The following is a 17,565-nucleotide window of genomic DNA, read 5'->3' as shown; positions in this document are numbered from 1 at the left end:
TGGCGACCAAATCCAGGAAAGCAGGCTCTGCCTCAGCAGGGAAGCTACAGGTCTGCAGCAGCCAGGATGCCTTTTCCGGAGTGTGGTGGTGTCCAGTACACAGAATAGCCGGCAGGATTGGCCCAGGGTGTGTGTGTGTGTGTGTGTGTGTACGCTGGCGGGTGCGGTGGTTAGGAAAACATCCTTGAAACGGATGCTTTAGGTTGTCATTGAATTCTCCAGAAGATGCCATAGTCATCTGCAGTCCCAGTGTCAGCGGAAAGAAGCTGTGTCCCGAGTCTCATCTCAGTCGTCCCCACCCCCCCAGTATGGCCCAGACATGGAGCTTTCGTCCAGGCTCCTCAATGGAGAGAATAAAGAGTGAATCATGACTAACTCCCACATTCATATGGCCCTGGCTCTACTGGAAACATGCCAAATAGGAAGTTGGGCGCTAAAACTCAGTTGGCCAAACTTGTTTATGTCGTCGTTTTATGACCTCCAATGATGTGCGTACCCTAATCAAGATAGCGTTGAAGCCCCTATCTCTACCTTTCAATAGACAGCTCTGCCTTCCTCTTGGCTTTATTTGACTGAAAGCATGACTACGTTAAGTTTCATACAAATATTAAATTAGCCATTCGTTATGCAAACAAAATCTATAATCATTAATTTTGCTCATGTTTAAAGCAGTGTTTCACAACCATGGCTCATTGTTGATATAACCAGGCAAGCTTTATAAAAATTCCCATGCCTGAGGCCCACCCTCAGAAAATCTATTTTAATTGATTTGGAGTAGGGCTGGGCATTCATTTTTTTTTTAAAGCTCCCCAGATGATTCTAATTGCAGCCAGGATTGAGAACCATTGTTCTGAATGATGCCTGAGAAATGTGCTAATTTAGTGTGTGTGGTGGGGGCGGGGGCTTGGGAAGGGAAAACAGTCAAATGAGATCTTAGTTCGAATCGGCTGGCTTCTTTGGTCAGTGTGCAGCCCAGTATCAGGATAGGAACAAAGCCAAGATTATAGTGCAGTTATGCAAGATTTGGAAGGTAAGCCTTTTCTCCGAAACCTGACTCATTACTCTCTGTGTATTTCAACTAAAGTAGTAGTTTGGAGATATCTGAGGGGAACCTCATGTGTTGGGAATACAGTTGGAGTCCATTAATAGTCAATGATCTGAATGGACAGGACCCAATAAAAAAGAATTCTCACATTTAAAATAATCTGCACTGAAAATGTTTCTGGTCATACCAGCTCATCATAAGCCAAATGGCACAGATTTATATTGCCTTGAATTTCGAGACATTACTCTAGTGATTTACGATGACAAGATACCATGTCTTGCCCCTGAGATAAATTCCTTGTTCAGAGTGTCTGGAGGTGGCGTGGAGAAGGCGGTTCACGTGGCAGAGGAGAGGTGAGCCAAGGACAATGACTGAGCTGGTGAATTTGAGCTTGTTAGGGGCCTGAGACTGATCACCTCTCCGCAGGATGTTCAGGAGCTGCAAAGGGTTGGAGCCTTTGTTCTCCCTTCCCTGGGAGAGTCAGGTCCATTAGCTCTCTGGCTGTCTTGGGCTTAATTTGTTTTTTTCCCAACACTACGGAGGGGAGTGTACATTCCAAAAGTTAGAGGACAGCTAAGAGAGATCCGTCCTCTTTACAGGATGTCATTAAGCATATGGTGCCTGGGGAGGGGGGAGGCCATTAACAGACTAGAACCAAGAGAGAGCTCAGCTCATAGAAAAGAAGGCAGCTGAGAGCAGTGGGCCTGGTACAGGGACAGTTGCCAGGCAGAAACCCAAGCTTGGGAATCAAAGCCCCTGTCTAATCGTGTGTTTAAAGAGTTATCATCTTTTGTATGTCTGAGGGGAAAAAGTTAGGAACTGCTCTCAGGAAGGGGATGCATTCAACTCCCAGAGGACCAACATCTCCAAACCTTCGGTACTTGGGCCATTTCTCTGGGGCTGATTCCAGGACAGGCTGTCTGGCTGCTCCTCTCCGCCACGGAGCCCAGGCCTCAGTGTAAGGGTCCAGGCTCAAGGGGCTACCTGATCCCCCTTGTGCAGGGGCTAGATCAGCTTTGGCCGAGGCTTTGAGGCTGTGAGTAAGCCAAAAGCATCACATCAGCGGTATAAACCGAACACCAGAAAGATAAGGTGAGAAAGGGGCCGCATAACTACAGACCGAGGCAGAACTTTAGGAGACGGAGCCTGGGGAGGTCCTGTTTCAGATGGCCTTTGCCTGATGGCTGTGGATCAAATACAAACATCTACCCACATTGCAGGCTGAATTCAACTCCTTTACCAAATAAGCAAAGTATCAATTCCTATCATGTACAAGTAGATCTCTATCTGCCAGTCTAAGATGGTTCTCCTTCTGCAATCTTAGACCTGCTCCGGACAGGGCAAACCACCTCTCCTCTGGGTTTCCCAGGCAGTGCCTTCCGTGAATGTAACAGAGCTTGTTGCCTTGGACTGTGGTTGGCAGGAAAAGCAAATCTCCCAGGCCACAATGGACCAGTGTCTTACTTATCCTGCATCATCAGCAGCTCGAGGCTCTTGGCAAAGGTCTATTAAATGAATCTGTGTGTCCATGCATTCCATCTCCCATCTCTAATAAACACCGAAAGCCAAAGGACAGGAATGGAGGAATCAGGAAACCAAGAAAGAGGTATTCGGTGATAATGAAGTAAAAATATAGTCCTGAAACATATTAAACCATTCACAGCAAGTTAAATTCCCTCTCTGTCTGCCTCTCTCTCTCTCCCCATGACAGCTCACTCCCCACGTCTGCAAAGGAGGAAGTACAGTGGACAGGCCTTGGTGGTTTCCCCTCCTATGAAATAAGATTACACTAAATGGCCTTTCAAGGTCCTTACACCTCTGACATCTTGTAATTTTATACATCTAACCTCCTAATCCCAAGGGACTGGGGAAGAGGGAGTACCTGCGGTTGGAGGGCCCGGGGACACAAGCCAGAATGCACTGGGCCTGCATTCACCCCTCAGCCCTCGGCCCTGGAGGACCCAAGTGAGGTTCAGCTTAAAAACACCCGGTGTTGCAAATGCCAGACCACAGCTGCACAAAATAGGAAAAATCTTGTTAGGAAATGACCACAGCCCCCTGGAGCTGTGGAAAACATTGCCTCAGACGAAAAAGGAATTTTCCAGTGGAAAAAAAAAAATCATCAGTATTGTGTCTGCTAACACTGTCTGCCCAGGCACTTCTCACCCGATGTCCTGCCTCTTCTGCACCTGCCCAGGCTCCTAATGGTAACTAACTGCAGACTCTCACCTCTTCCAGCCCCATCTGTGCCAGAATGCGCACTTGGAAGTTGCTTTCAAATTCACCTTTGGGCTGCCGGCCACTTAAATGCTTCCTCTAGAGGCAATAACAAAATGCTTTCATTGGATGGGTCTCAGAAATCATCTCGTGATCCTTGCTGAATCCCCAGTCTGTGGAGAAACAGACGTGTCCCAGGCCAGGAAGGGCCTTACTTGAGGTCACATGCAGAGAGAGGTGGGGGAGGGGGAAGGAATCCTGGCGCCTGTTCCAGGGTTCTTTCTATTTTCACAGTGCCTCCAGCCCTGGGGCCAAATTCTCTGCTACCTTCTGTTTCCAAACCAGCCAGATTGCCGACCAGCCAACCGCCCTGCCCATGCTCCCTATGAGCTTAGGACAATGCGCTCTGCTGCAAATAATGACTTTTTTTCTTTCTTTCTTTGGTTTTTTATTTTATTTTATTTGGTTATTTATTTATTTATTTATATTTTATTTATTTATTTATTTATTTTTTTACTGTCCCAAAGTGCAACAGCAAACACTCACCTTTTGGCACAGAACAGAGTTGGCCTGCATCTTTTAAGTTTTCCTTCCATCTCCGGAGCTGAAACTTTGTGTTCCACCTCTTCCTTGAAAGGCATCGAGGGTTAGCTAGAAAGAGTTGCATGTTTTCAAGTGGGGCAGGGTGTGTTTGGTGTGGGTGGTGCTCAGACCGTGCCGGGAGCACACATGCGGAGAGACGGCTGACGGCCCAGCTGGCGCAGTGCTCACCCCCTCATAGGTCTGTCTGCCCCCCACTACACCTCCCCTTCTTGACGTTCCAAAGCTGGACCAAGGTGACCAATAGAAAATATGTCACTAATAACTTTAAAAATACTTATATGCCTGAAATGATATTTTAAACTTATTGGCTTAATTAAAATGTATTATTAAAATGAATTTCACCTGTTTCTCTTTTCCTATAGCTACTCAAGACTTTAACACTACATATGTGACTCACATTACATTTCTATTGGCTAGCCCTGATGGAGAGAAACCACCGCCAACATTTGGATGTATTTCCCCCATTGTGTACGTGCCTGTATTTGAGGAGCTCTGGCTCCTGGTTACAAACCTCTGTGTGATTTTTTTTTTTCTTCCAGCCTGACCCTGGGCAATTAGAGAGGCTTTAGCTGGCAGGACCCACTAGGAGCATGGACCTCCCCACCCCAGCTTTGGCAGGCCGCCTGCACGCCATTGTCTCTGGAGGGAGCAGCAGGCTGGGGCTCTGTCCCCCTGGCCAGCATGCCCTTCACATATTCATATTCCTAGGTCTCTTTGTCTGAGACCTTGAGCAGACATCTTTTTCTTGGGCCTCTGCAGAGATTTCCTTCCAGAGGGAGGAGGGAGAGCCTTGAAGACACTCCGCCCACGGTGACTCAAGGCCCAGAGCTTTTCCACTCCTAGACCTCCCCCTACTCCAGGGGCCATGAACCTGACCGAGTCTCTTACTGGGGGGCTCCCTCAGCCATGAGAAAAGCCCACATCTGCGCTGATCACCCCGACCCTCTCCCTGTGTATCCCTTCCCGGGCGGGGGGGACAGGCACCGTCTTTTCCAGTTTTTGCCTCTAGCTTATCCTATCACAGTGATTAAAACCTTCACAGTTAATTTCATTTGGGCTCATTGTTGCTTTAACCAGCTTTTCCCACTGTGTGTGTGTGTGTGTGTATGAATGTGTGTGCACTAACACACCTGTCTTCTCATCTCAGTCCCTTCCAGAACATACCTCATTCGTTATTAGCCCAGGGTGGGAACCCCCACCCGTGTCTCACCTCTCTCGACTCCGCTGAGCTCCTGACAATATTTTTTAACACAAAACAGAAATCTCACTGAAATGCAGTTTTCCATCTGTATCAGTCAGGGTCCCAACAGGAGACAAACAGCACCGTCCCTTTGGGTAAATCAAGAAGGTTTTATTTATATTTATAAAGGGGCTAACCACCTAGCCGGTGGAAGGTTGGAATGTGGGAGAACTACATAGGCGGTTCAGAAACCCAGGGCTCGCGGCCCCAGACTATCACTGCCCCTGCGTCCCTCGGGCACGGGGGAAGGATGGGGCTCAGCACCAGGAAAGAGAGAGTGTGCAGAGCTGGGATGCACTGAAAGGAAGGGAAGAGCCGGACTGAGGCCATGTGACAGGTATGGAGACCAGAGAACACCCGACAGCTCTCTCCTCTCCCTCTAATGGCTGAGGTTACTCATTGGCTGAAACCAGTGGGCAGCCAGAGGGTGAAGGCCTGCCATGGTGCCCTCTCTCAGGGCAGACAGCGGGGGGCGGGGAAGGGGAGGGAAGGGAGAGTGAATCTGGAGGGGCAGCCAGCTCTCCTCTGTCACGTAACTTCATCCTAAATTAGCCTGATAAGCTGATTCCTTCCTAACATAACCAGTGTCCGTCCTGGCCCCCTCCAGTGACTGAGTGGACGCCACTACCAGGCACCCCACTCCAATCCCTCAATCCAATCTGGGTTTCGAGCCTAGGGTAAATCCAGAGGGTTTGTTGTTCTGTGCGTGCGCACGCGCACGCGCACATACAGGCCTGTGTTATCTGAGTCCCTCCCAGGACATGCTTCCTTCAATCTTAGTCTTGGGTAGGAGCCCCTGGTGCCCCCATGCCTCTGGCCTTGCAGAGGTTGACCCACAGTGCAGCTGCTGGCCCGGTTCCTTCCAACCCTGCCCTGGTTCCTGCCTCCCAGCCCCAGCCTCTTCTCTCTTGGCCACGCCCCCCACCCACCCCATTCCACTCCAGTCCTGTTTCTCTTCGCTGGCCAACCACAAGTGCCTGCTGCCCTTCTAGCTATCAGCAGGCCAGTGAGAGGGGCTTCTGGGCAGGCAGGGGGCTCTAACTAGGATAAGATCTTCAGATCTAAGTGAATCCCCCTGGCACAGCATGGAGGCCTCCCCACTCTGACTGAATCTTCAGTTGTCCCAAGTTTGCTGGGAAATTAGATGCAGAAACTGCCCAAGCTAAACAATCCTGGAGCGGAGGGCTTGCACGTGAGGAGACAGAGTTGACCCTCCTCTTTTCAAGTTTGTTTATTTATTTATATTTATTTATTTATTTGAGAAAGAGAGAGAGAGTGACCGAGTGTGGGGGTGGGGGGAAGAGGGGTGGGTTGGGGAGAGGCTGAAGGAAAGAATCTCAAGCAGATTACCCACTGACTGCGGAGACCGATTCAGGGCTCGATCTCATGACCTTGAGATCATGACCTGAGCTGAAATCAAGAGTCAGACATCCAACCAAATGAGCCACCCTCGTGCCCCAGCATCGTTCTCTCCTGCCATCCGTACGTGAAGCTAAAGGACGCTGACCTGAGCCTGGAAGAACTGCCAGAGTCAGCTGGGGGAGCTGTGCTCTGGCTGAGGGACAGAGTCTTGTTTGAAAAAGAAGAAGGAGCCCAAGGGAGGACTGTAGAAATCATGGAGAGAAGGTAATGCCACAGCAGGGATGTGGCAAGCAGAAGAGAGTCATTTTGTAGAACAGGAAACAATCTGCTGCAGGGATTATTATACGCACCCAGGGGAAGAAAAGACTCATTTGCAGGAGAGGACAATTCAAATGGAAACTGATGAGTATGCCGTCTGAAGGAGCGTTCATTCTGTGTTCATCCGGGCCTGGAGAGGGCAGGGGGACCCGTACCCTACGAGGGGTGAGCCCCAGGGGCATGGGAGCATTTCTGGCCGGGAGGAATGCAACTGAGCAACAATGATGTACTTTCAGCACCATGCCTGGCACTCTTACGCTGAACCGGCCATCGACGTCTGCCACAGTCACCCATATCCGTATCGGCGACATCATTCACTTGCCCCACAAATGTTTAGTGGATCCCCTTGCTCTGGGCTGAGTGTAGCACGAGGCAGTGAGAGAGAAAGAGGTCAGGGCTCTCACACCCCAGAACCAAAGAACATGGCGGGGGAACACACCAATGAAGGGTCCAGTGACACAGGGGGCCGTGACAGGGATGCGCTAGGTCTGATGGCATGGGGTTTGGAAGGGAGTTGAGGAGGACTTCACCTGGAAGTGGAGGGCTGAGGAAAAGGAGCAGGGACGGAGAGAAGGAGGCGGAGAAGGAGGAAGAGCTGATCAGGCAGGTTCTCAGCAAGTATTTTCTGACCCTATTGCAATAAAAATGGAATACATAAATCATAAAGCTGATGAATCTGTGTTGCAAATCCTGTCACCATAGCGTTTTTCTCTTGGCTTTACCAGGTAACGGGGGATTGGCATGTTTGGTTTCCCATAGATAAGAATGATGATCAGGGGGTTCCCTTTGGGTTTCCACCTCCTCCCAGGGCTGGTGCTTAGACAGCTGACCTGAGGAATCGCTAAGGTTAGAAAGCTGCGAAGAGATCCCCAGGCCAGGATCCAAGTTTCCAAGCCATCGTGACTCAGAACCTGCCAGTGGTGAGAGCCTTCCCTGGTGAGAACCTGACAAGCTGGTCCATTTGGGCCACAAGACATGAGGAATCATTCAGATGAGAGGCCTTTGCTTCTGTCTCCCTGGTTCAGCTCCTCCCTCTGGTTTAGACTCCGCTTTGCCTCCTGCACTTGGCAAGTCTGCCCACACCACCCAAATCCGTGCGCTTCCCATCCCATTCCATCCTACGGTAAGTCACTTCCCAGATAACTTAGCAAAACGCCGTCTGCCATGGCAGACCAAATAGGGCTCCAGATCTTACTACTACTGAGCCCAGAGGAGTCTGGGCATGACAGAAATAATACCCTCTAAAAAGCAGGTCCCTTTCCCAGCTCGCCCTACCCTCCTCTTCTGGGCAGGACTGGGCCCTCTGGCCTCTTCACTGGGTATCACTAAGAACTCATTCTGCAATCTGCTTTCCCAGTCACAGGCTTAAGATAACCAGTGACCTCCAGCAGAAAGAACTCAAAACTACGAGATGCACCTACATGTCATCACCACGAGACCGACTGGGAATGTGCCCCGTTTCCAAGCATTGGAAACTTGGAAAAACCGTTTCCAAGTTTCCCACACTGTGCGCACCCGAGACGCGAGCTGACAGCCTGTGGTGGCTTCGGCAGGACTGAGGACACAGAAGGAGGCTCTGTAAAGAGCCAAAGCAGCAGCAAGAATGTGAGAAGTCAGATGAACTCACCCAGAGACTTATCTCTGCATCACCAAATAATCGTCTATGTCTTATTCGCCTCTGCATTCTCTGGGTAGGTCCTGGCACATGCAAGACCTAAGCATTCATTTGTTGGACGAACAAATGAGTATGTGAATACTTAGACTGGTCTCCAGCTGCCTGAGGTTTCTGAGGTCATAAAGTGCCAGGCACCGAATATTTAAATACATGTGTAAGTATATAGAAATCACAAATGGCCTTGTCATGGGCACCATAGGAAACTATGCTCTATTGGTCAGAGGCAAGAAAAAAAAAATCTTTCGTCCTTGTTGATAACCATGAGATGAATGTGTGTGTAGCTAAGGATGGGGAAGAAAACAAAATTATTTTAAAAGTGGAAAATTTTAAGTTTTCATTCTTTTTCTTTATGAGGATTCCCCTAACAAGGACTCCGCTAATCAGGTCGCTCGAAGAGGACCCCATCCCTTGCAGTTCTTATCACCAATCAATCAGTCTTTAAGGTCTGCTCTGAGTCTGTAGGGACACTCCTGTTCTCAAGAGGTTGGTGTCTGCTTGTCCAGCTCTGCAGATGTCAGGGCCTTGTGTAGCAATGACGACGGCATTTAATTCCCTGGCTCTCTCACCACAAGGAAGAGCATCCTAATTGTCCCCCAGACGCTTGCTATCCCCTCTCAGGGATGATGACACGCGTCAGGTCATTCCATAATGAGGGTTAGAGCCACTGCAGAAAAGGTGGAACCCATAGCTCAGCACTGGCCAATGGAATAGTCAATTCCTCTTTTATCTTAGTGGGGGCCATAGGTGCTGGAGAAGGAGGTAGGCACCTAGAGCCAGATAATCAAGGTGCTGATTTAGGGGCATCTCGGTGGCTCAGTCGGTTATTCATCTGCCTTTTGCTCAGGTCATGACCCCAGAGGCCCGGGATCAAGCCCTAAATCAGACAAGGAATTTACTTCTCCCTCTTCCACTGCCCCTTCCCCCACACTTGAAAAGTCTTCCAAATTACAAACTTCCCCTAAACACTGACATGAAGCTGTTTATATTTCATCTTTTGCTGGCCAGATTTGGAGACAAACACCAGATTATAAAACCTTCTTCCCCTTCGTGTGGTATCGGGGGGGGGGGGCGGGGGGAGGTGATTCACAGAAACACACACAGATACACACAGCCATGATGAGTCGGTCTTTCTATGAGGCATTCAACCACACACATTAAATTAACTGGAAATCAGCAGTCAACCTTAATATCTGTTTATACCCAAGTGGAGAAAGTCAGACTCTTAAGTTTCTGTTTTTCTGACATTTTAAAAGCATGAAGTAAAAAAATCCAACAATGAGAGACAACAAATGCTTTGTTTCTTTTGTCTGGGGGATGGGGGAGCGGGGAATAAATTATATCTCATACCCCTGTCATTAATAGATTTTAGTGGAATTGCCAGGCCAGAGAGTATCCCATTACATGGAAAGAAACAGACTGGGTTTCCAGTTTATTACTAACTCGGGAATCAACTTCATGGTTTGGATGGATTTTTCATTTTCTTTCTTTCTTCTTTTTTTCTTTCTCCTTTAATGAAAATGAAAGTCCTTTGTACACAATCCCTCTAAATATTTAGAATAATCTAATTGTTCTTAAATCACAGGATTCCTGTGGGGACACACGAAGGGCACTTAAACCCATAATCCTAGGCTATAAAAAGGGTCCAGGGCTACTGATCAAAGGTGAACTGGCCATTTACAAGCCCTCTTGCAAGGCCCCTTCCCATCTCCCTGACAGTTTTATAGAAGTCTTTCTCTTTTGCTTCAACTCAGATCAAAGATTTGGATGCAAGGGGTCTCCCCACCCCCCACCTGGCTGGGAAGAAAGGGATTACCCAAGGAATTAAAAACCTCAGTGAAGTGGGTTTACCCACCTCTCTGGGGGGCAAGGAGGAGGTCTGGAGCCTTTTCTGGATGGCAAGAGCAGAGTCAAACAGGAGCCGGGATCATTTAAGTTACATTCCTCTGTTCTTGCAGCAGGGAGAAAACTTTTCTGTCTTCCAGCCTTCAAAGAGGAATTCTCTGATCTTTTGTACAGTTATATCTACAAGTTGCAAGAATCCTGTTTACTTACTGGCCAATGACCTTCACTTTACTCCCACACAGGATGAACCCAAGCCACAGTCTCCACCAAAGACATTGGAAGCCCCCCTAAACCCCAAGTCTGTGGTATCAGGGAGCAGAGAGGGATGTGGGAAGGAGCTGCAGGGCATTTTGAATTAACTCAGGCCACAGCCTGAATTTGGCATTTGTTTTCAATGCCACCTTCTACACTTTTCTGGGGACACCTGGAGCTGCTTTATGTCTTAATGGTCAAGGTAAAGGTCCTGGGAATGCTGCTTTGAGAGCTGAAACTGACTCAGTTCCTGGGGACTCAGCACATACTGCTGTAAAGAGACACCACAAAGGGGGGTGCAGGAGCACCACGGAGCTCTTCTTGCTCTGGGAACCACTGAGCCCCCTTCCCACGCTCCTATTCAGCCTTGACCACACCAGGGTTAGGTAGGGCTGACCCTCCTGACAAGGGTGTCTACAGGGGCGGAAACCCAGGTACCCAATGTCATGGAAATAATTTTGTTTAGAGAGTTGAAAGGTCATCTAAGACCCCCTGCAGCATAAAGGGATCCTACACACCTTTACCTTTACCCAAACCAGGTCCTGAAGCCAGGTCTCCTGACTCCGGCCTCTGCTCCCTCTCCATGCTGCCTTAAAGCTCAGCACAGTGTGCTCCTTGAAGGAAATTAAGCTCCGGGAGTGTTTGGTCCCTCAGGTACTGCTAGTTTGCCCCTTATAAGATCAGGGTTTAATGAGAATGGGTATGGAGAATTGTTTTCCTGTATCCCAGGCAGACTCTCCAAAATGGCTGCCTCCGGGGAGACCTTCAACCCCCAGTCCCTGCTAGTCTTTCCGCCCTGTTTCCTCTTCCCCAGCAAGAGCCTCTGCACCAGCCAAATCCATCTCCCAGCACTCCGCTGCTTCCTCTCTTTACACATTCCCCTTTGCCCTGCCTGGGATGCATTCTGTCCTCTTTGTCACAGAAGCAATTCCTACCTGGACTCTAAAGTCCAGTTCAAGTCCCACCCTCTTCCTCCTATGGTTCATTGTAGGTTCCAGACCCTTGCTACTCAAAGCATGGTGGCCGGATCAGCACAGCCAGCCCCTCACCCCCACCCCCAGAGCTGCTTCATCAGAGTCTGCATCTTCACAAATATCCTGGTGATGTATGTGCACAACCAAGGCTGAGACGTGCTGCTCTTCACTCCTGGGGCTCAAAGTGTGGCCCCAGGACCTGCAGCATCAGCATCACCTGGGAATTGGTTAGGAATGCGAATTATTTTTCTTTTTTTAATTTTTTAAAAGATTTTATTTATTTGAGAGAGAGAGAGAGAGAGAAAGCACAGAGGGAGAGTGAGAGGGAGAAGCAGGCTCCCCGCTGAGCAGACAGCCCGACGACGCGGGTCTCCATTCCAGGACCATGGGATCACAACCTGAGCAAAGGCAGATGCTTAACCAACTGAGCCAGCCAGGTGCCCCAGGAATGCAAATTCTTGAGCTCCACCCCAGGCCTACTGATTCAGAAACCTGGGGAGGTACCCAATAATCTGTGTTTTCACAAGCCCTCCACTTAAGTTCATGAAAACACCCACAATCCTTATCTTACCCAGAACTGGCTTCATGGGCACATGACCATAAATCTCCTTATCACTGTCTTGAAATTCTTGATTTTTATCTTTGAACTTGTGTTTTGCAAGTGACGTCTGATGAGGCAGGGGAAGAGGCACACGAAGGAGAGATGCCAAATATGTGTGTCCATCACTACTCCTCAGCCCTCCATTCACAAATAGTGCTCCTGAAGCCCTGAGAGCAGGCTTCCAGCGGACCCATAATGCATGGGGTTTGGCAAGACTCTAGTGAGTACCAAGTGTGTAACACCCACGACTGAGTGTGTCGGTAACAACAGATCTGAGAAATTACGTTCTCCCTTCGAACCAGACTTGCTCTGGGCACAGAAGGCAATGGTAGTTTTTAAAAAGATTTTATTTATTTATTTGAGAGAGAGAATGAGTGTGTGTGTGTGTGTGTGTGTGTGTGTGTGTGTGTGAGTACATGAGTCAGGGGAGAGGCAGAGGGAGAGGGAGAGAGGGAATCCTCAAGCAGACTGCTCACAGAACTCAGAGTTGATTCGGGACTCCATCTCCTGACCCTGAGATCATAATCTGAGCCAAAATCAAGAATCAGATGCTTAACCATCTGAGCCACCCAAGGACCCCAGTAATGGTATTTTAAAAAACACAAAAGACCAAGGAATTCTATCATACACTTTCATACATGTTTCTTTCACATATTAGTAAATTACACTGCAAATTATGACACAGATGGAAGAGGAGATAGGACAGCTTACAGTTCCTTTTGCTTTTGGTCCTTTCTTTCTCCTCAGTAAGCCAAAGGTGAGTATTGATAGAATGTGCACATGTCAAAAAGTTAAATAGAAACAGTTCAATCAATGTTTTGCCACATTTCCACTGTTTTGATAAGAATAGAATACATATACATGTATGACCTACAAAAGAGGAATTGTGCAATTTTGGTGATTCCACATGCCAGCCAAATGCTCTCATACTGCATGTAGGGACATCTGGGGAGGCTCAATCAGTTAAGCATCTGATTTTTGATCCTGGCTCAGATCATGATCTCAGTGCTGTGAGATTGGGCTGCATGGAGCTTGCATAAGATTCTCTCCCTCTCCGTCTGCCCCTCCTCCACCCCCAGCAGGCTCTCTCGTGTGCGCTCGCTCTCTCTCTCTTTCTCTCTCTCAAAAAAAAAAAAAAAAAGAAGCTCTTAAAATGCCTTTAAAATTGGCATTACATGATATAAAGATGAAAGGTAAAATTCATGTTAGTACTTAAAATGTTATTTATTCTTTACTTAGAACAACATAAAGTAACACATAGAAAATATGACAAGTCGAGGGCGCCTGGGTGGCTCAGTGGGTTGGGCCGCTGCCTTCGGCTCGGGTCGTGATCTCAGGGTCCTGGGATCGAGTCCCGCATCGGGCTCTCTGCTCAGCTCTCTCTGCCTGCCTCTCCGTCTACTTGTGATCTCTCTCTGTCAAATAAATAAATAAAATCTTTAAAAAAAAAAAAAAAGAAAATATGACAAGTCGAGAAACTGTGGAAAAAAGGAAAAAGTTTTATGTTTTAGTACCTTTAACAGCATTTTTTTTCTTAGTTTCTGAACAAGGACCTCCACATTTTACTTTTCTCACCAGGTCCAGCAAATTATGCACCCGTCTCTATCCTATTTTGCCCATTGTTCCCAGTGGGACTTCTGAGAATGATAGGAACGCTATTAACTTTATACCTGCACCACAGGTACAAGTTGAGTTTATCTTAAACAGCCTAGGACATCCGGTCTTCCTAAATTTTAAAGTCCATGATGGTCAAGAAGAAAGCAAAATAGGAGTGAAGACATTCTGCTTCCTTTCTGTGGATTGTAGGAAGTTTTTACAAAATTGTATCTTTTTGTGAAGGTTTTCCTTCTTAACTCTAGTTATTTAACAAACTATCTGATGAGCTTGGGAATGGGTTGTTCTTTCCCTGTTCTTCTGTACAAAAGCAGAAGAATCTTCCTGGCTATTGATCTCTAGTTTCTCCCAAACCTTGAAACCTCGACTTCTAATGTGCTTTGGTTTTCTTCTGACAACCTGAAAAAATAGTGACATTCTTCTATATACATCCTTCCATCTTTATATGTGTCCTCTTAAAATCAGAGCTCATCAGCAGAAAATGATGTTTTCTTTAGAATATCTCTTCTTTTCCTTCCTCATTAGGATCATTCACAATTTTAGGTTCAAAATTTTATTTTTAGAGCCATCCTTTTATAGCCATGAGATCATCTATGTTGAAAGTCTGAAGATGTACATCTGACTTGTCCTGCTTTGGTGGAATGGGCACTGTCTCCCAAACTCTCATGAGTTTCACATTAGTAACGGTCCTTTGCTGGCAGAATTAAGACTGGAATATCGGCTCCTCTTGCTGTGAACTGTTCCATTCAAGTGATGAGATTCTCAGTCAGACCACAAAAGAATTTACTAAATGCTCTGTTTTTTTTTAAAAGATATGGAACTTGGGGCACCTGGGTGGCTCAGTGGGTTAAAGCCTGTGCCTTCAGCTCAGGTCATGATCCCAGGGTTCTAGGATCAAGCCCCACATGGGGCTCTCTGCTCAGCAGGGAGCTTGCTTTCCTTCCTCTCTTTCTGCCTGCCTCTCTGCCTACTTGTGATCTCTGTCTGTCAAATAAATAAATAAAATCTTAAAAAAAAAAGATATGGAACTTATAAACTTCCACGGAATGCCTATTTTAAAAAGCCAGCATTTGTCATTGTATTTTGTTTCTGTGCTAGTTTTCCAACAAATGTGTGCAACAATATCTCCCATCCAATTTAATCTTATTATGTGACTTTGACATTTCTCCCTTCAATAGTGGGATCTACGTTCCCACCTCTTAAACCGGGCTGGCTTGTTCTGTAGAAGAAGGGATGTCATATGACTTCCAAGGATAGACCGATCTGGTCTATCTGGTCCCCTCTGAGGATCTTCACTCTTGGTACCCAGCAGCAGTGCTGTGAGAAAGACCACCTAGATCATATGGAAAAACCCCATGGAAAAGTTACCTGTCCGTGTTTTGGATGACAGGTTGGGTGAAGTCACAAATTAGAAGCCACAAATTAGGTGATTAGAGCCCCCAGTCACACCCAGCTGAGGTCCTAGACATGGCAGAGCAAAGACAAGCCATCTCTGCTTTGTCCTATCTGAATTCCTGACCCACAGAGTCCATCAAAGAGAATAACACAATGTTTGTTTAAGCCACAGAGTCTTGGGAGATTATTTGTATTGCAGCAATAGGGAATTCATGCAATAATTAAAAGCACAGTAAATAAGAAACAAAAAGTAAGACTAATTAAGAATGCATCATCTATATCCTTCATTTATACCCTATACTGATCAGTCCTTGGTTTACTGTCATTCTAAAAAGCCATCCCTATAATTTAGGTCCAATTCCTATTCAGGTGGAAGTGAGGCTATGATTGTATTAGGCCCTAGCTATCAGGCAGAGATTTCATTCCTTTTTCTAAACCATACTTGTGTATGATGTTTGATCTTGGTTATTAAAGTAATTATATCATCCCTGCTTAGTATACTCTGTGAATTTCAGAAAGAACAAAATTAAAACATCTCTCACATACTTCTCTAGCTGATTCACATAACACAATTTATCTGATCTCAGGCCCCCTGCTGGAAAATGTTCCCTCCTATTCCATTTTATTGAGTCAGAGATCATTTGTTTGCAATGAACAGAACCCATTCGAGCTGGCTTAAGCAAAAAAGAAAATTGATTAGAAATAGAGGGATCTAAGGGAACACAAAGGCAAGAAGTGTGGCCAGGTTTCATAAGGGTAGAGGCCCCAAAACTGCAAAGCTCATGACAAGTAGGCCGGTTTGTCTCCCTAAATCTTTCTCTCTAGAGCCATAATTTCTCTTACACCTGACTCTGAAGGGGCACATGCCCCAATCCTCTCTCTCTCTTTCTCTCTTATTCCCTCCATTGCTCCAGAAAGCAGTTTGGCATATGGCTAAGGACAATATGTAGAGTCAAAATGCCTAGATTCTAGTATTAGTCCCACCATTTAATTACTCATACCTTGGGCAACTTCCTTAAGTTTCTTTAGTTTCCTCATTTATAAGGTATGGTTAAAGGTAATTGTGTACTCACCTCATAGGATTGTTGTGAGATTAAACGAATCAATATACAGAAAGTCCTTTGAACAATGTCTGGCACTTTGCAAGTATTTGCTTTCATAATTATCTTTCTCTGCTCACTTAACCACATCCAAACATGGGTGCCCCAATCCCAGCTTCATATTCTGGTCAGTTCAAGTGGCAAGCAGAAACTTACAATGTTTCTGAGACCCAATTCCACATGCCCCGGAGAGAGCATCTGATTGGTCCAGCTGTCTACACATGGTCAAATCAGCAATGGCAGAAGGTAAGGGAGTGGGTAGTGAAGGGTCTTAGCAGGGAGTAGATTCTCTGAGAAGGGGATAGGGGCTGGTTCTCAGGAGAGGGTCTGCATGCCAGTACTCCCATATATGGGCCTACTTCGTTTTATTGCTCTTAGCTTTATTGCACTTCACAAACACTGCGTTTTTTGTGGTTTTGTTTGTTTGTTTTTTAAAAATTGAAGGTTTAAGGCAAGCTTGTATGGAGCAAGTCTATTGGCACCGTGTTTCCAGCAGCATTTGCCCACTTTGTGTCTCTATGTCACATTTAGGTAATCCTTGCAAGATTTTGAACTTTTTCATTATTATTATATTCATCATGGTCATCTATGTTCAGTGACTGACTTGCTGAAAGCTCAGATGATAGTTAGCATTTTTTAGCAATTAAGTATTTTTAATTAAGGTATTTACATTTTTAAAGACATAATGTTATCACTCACTGAATAAACTATAGTGTAATGTAGACACAACTTTTACATGCACCAGGAAACCCAAAATTCCATTTGACCCACTTTATTATGATATTTGCTTCATGGCGACAACCTGGAATGGAACCCACAATATCTCCAAGGTATGCCTGTGTGTAACCACCTACATTTCCAATGTGCCAACTCTGGCAATTTGAGCCTCAGCTCTAGCTCCCTGCTCAGCAGGGGTGGTTCCTATTATCGACTGACCCAAATGGCATAAAGAAGGCAGCTTCCTTGGACCAACATGTGCTCCTCCCTTTCCCACATATCTAGCTCTCCTCCTTCTGCTTGACATGGAGGGTTCTAGTCCCCTGAGAAACCAAAATACAAATGTCTCCTCCTACTAGAAGATGGATTTTACAAATCCTGACCTAGATTTCCCACTCTGAAGTCACAGTGAATTTTCCTTCTCACAGAACAAAAAGGAAGAATTAGATCCCTCCCATCTGGTATTGTGAGTTTAAGCTATTAAGCATGTGGTGGCTATTTGCTGATTGAAGCTCCCACTGGTAATGGAAATTTTGAGAAATAATACTTAAGATTATTGATCTCACCATAGAGGAAAAGAAAATTAAGCGGAATGTTGACCAGAAAGCTA

The sequence above is a fragment of the Lutra lutra genome, chromosome 1, assembly GCF_902655055.1.
Source record: "Lutra lutra chromosome 1, mLutLut1.2, whole genome shotgun sequence".
In the NCBI taxonomy this organism is placed as follows: Eukaryota; Metazoa; Chordata; class Mammalia; order Carnivora; family Mustelidae; genus Lutra; species Lutra lutra.
Note: the sequence above shows the minus strand (reverse complement) of the source record.